The sequence below is a fragment of the Myotis brandtii genome, unplaced genomic scaffold (genome assembly GCF_000412655.1).
Source record: "Myotis brandtii unplaced genomic scaffold, ASM41265v1 scaffold247, whole genome shotgun sequence".
Classification (NCBI taxonomy): Eukaryota; Metazoa; Chordata; class Mammalia; order Chiroptera; family Vespertilionidae; genus Myotis; species Myotis brandtii.
The window spans coordinates 636,776-639,451 of record NW_005359352.1 but is presented as its reverse complement, the minus strand read 5'-3'; positions in this window follow the sequence as shown (position 1 = coordinate 639,451).

Genomic DNA, 2,676 nt, shown 5'->3' with positions numbered 1-2,676 from the left:
GGGGCAGCATTTCTTATGGGTGTAGAGGTTTAAAAAAAGGGAGGGGGGTGGGAAATGCAAATTAAAACGACTTCACAGTGAGATACCACTTCGCACTGATTAGAACGACAATAATTTTTAAAAACCTGTAAAATGGTACAGCCACCTCAGAGAAAAACCAGTTTGTGGATTTCTTAAAATGTTTAACATAATTTTACTGTACAACCCAGGAAGTCCCCTGTGGGAACCTACCTACGAGAAATGAAAAGATGTGGCCCGGCCGGTGTGGCTCAGTGGTTGAGTGGCTGCCCGGGAACCAAGAGGTCACGGTTCGATTCCCGATCAGGGCACATGCCCAGCTCCATCCACAGTAGGGAGTGTGCAGGAGGCAGCCGATCAATGCTGTTTCTCTCTCTATCTCTCTCCCTTCCCCTCTCTCAAAAGTCAATAAAAACATATATATATATATATAAACATATATATACTGTATATTCTGAATACAGGTAACCTCTCTGCGCGGCCTCTGCTCCTTCACGGCGCCCTGTGACGAATGGTGGTTCCTCATTTTAACGAAGGCCAGCGTGTTCCTTTTGCCCTGATGGTTCGCACTTCCTGTGTTGTGTTGAAGAAATCTTTGCTCATCCCCCGCCCGGGAGGCTGTTGTCCTGTTTCCCCCTGAAGGCTTTGTCGTTGCTGGCGCTGATTTCCCTAAGTGCACGGATGAGACGGGGGAAGTTGGACTCCATCAGAGCTCTGAGAGGGGAGCCAAGACCCACCAGGAGGGAGGGCACTGGCCGTGGCGGCGGGGTGGGGAGAGCTGGGTGACCACAGCCCAGGGGACACAGAGACCCCCTCCTCCTCCCCAGCACCCCACCAGGCCAGCTGAGGCCTCCTCACAACGGGGCCCAGGGAAGCCCTGACTGCGTGAGGCGCTGCTGGACAACAGTCCTTCAAGGCCACGCCGGGGCCGCCGTGGGGGGAAACCGGGCCAGTGCTGCGTCTACCACTGTAGCCGAGGCCTGGCCCTTCCCTGAGTCCCTGAGCCTCACAGGCAATTGCATAGATGCATGCTCAGGAGATTGATTCATTCATTAATTAATGTTTATATTTTTATTGATTTCAGAGAAGAAGGGAGAGGGAGAGAGAGATAGAAACATCAATGTTGGGAGAGAATCATTGACCGGCTGCCTCCTGCACGCCCCCTACTGATCGACCCTGCAACCTGGGCATGTGCCCTTGACCAGAATGGAACCCGGGATCCTTTAGTTCACAGGCCGCCGCTCTATCCACTGAGCCAAACCGGCCAGGGCATAGACTAACTTAAATCTTAAAAATGCCTGTGGCTGGGGGCGTGGGTACACAGTAGAGCCAGTGCGTAGAGATAGTGATTACTCTGCAGGCCATCAAAACTGCGTTTTCATGGGGCTCCCCTGGAACTTCCTGAGGAAGAGGCGAGTCTCCCCACCCCGCCCACTAAGGCAGCGACTTTGAAAAATATTATTCTGGGTGAGTTTCCACTATGGGTTGAAGGCCAGCACCGCAGATGGCCGGGAGCCTCCCCCAGAGTGCGCCACATCAGTACTGAACAAAAGGTTGCCTTCCAGAACTTTCCACATGATCATGGATGGCTAAGTAAAAACATGGTCAACCAGCCTGGCTGGTGTGGCTCAGTGGTTGAGCATCAACCTAGGAACGAGGAGGTCACGGTTCAATTCCTAGTCAGGGCATATGCCCGGGTTGCAGGCTTGATCCCCAGTGTGGGGCGTGCAGGAGGCAGCCCATCAATGGTTCTCTTTATCATCGATGCTTCTCTTTCTCTTTCTCTTTCTCCCTCTCCTTCTCCCTCTCTGAAATCAATAAAAATATGTTAAAAAATATATATATATAGAACCTCCTTTGGTCAACCAAAGGAGTAACAGAGACGTTTAAGCCTTCTCTCCCCTGAACAAAAGGGGTCTTCCAAGAGCCGTGCTTGGTGTTCCTCACCCACCCAGCTCCTCTGGTCTATGGAAACAAGAAACACACCTACTGCACAGCCACTAGGAGTCCGGACCAGGAGGGCCCTGGCCCTCAGCTCTCTCCTCTTCCCCACCACGTCCACTGCCTGGGCCCTGCCTTTCTCTCAGGTCTGGAAGCGGGTAAGGAGGCTAGAGGAAGGTGTGGGGCCAACGCCAGGAGGGCCGGGGCTCTGCCAACCCTCGGGCAGGCACAGCCGCTTGTAAGCAACTCAGGATGGCCCACACTTGGGAGCCACTGGCAACGGAGATCTTTACAGGAGCTTTAGTAGCTGAATGCGTGGGCATTTGGGGGGCATATGTTTTGTTTAATAAGATGAACACAAGCCAAGATTTCAGGCAAAGAATGAGCAAGAAATTTCCCTTCATCTCGGAAGATGATTACAAATCCATTGAACATTCTGCAATACGTGGAATCAGAAAGGAGGATCAAGAAAAATGGTTGAACAGCAAAAGGTAAGAATGTGGCCACGCATCAAGGTTTATACCCTCTTTCCTCGTATCAGGCAAGGTTAAAATTTGAAAGTTGACATGGATGGATTTTGGAATATTTAAGGCAAAATGCAAATCCTCCTTAAGCCAGAGGATGTGTTACTTGGACTAACCATAGGCATCCATGGAAGGTATGTTTCTCATGTTGTAAGTAGAGCTTTGTTTGTGCTTCTCTAGAAGAGGCCTTCGT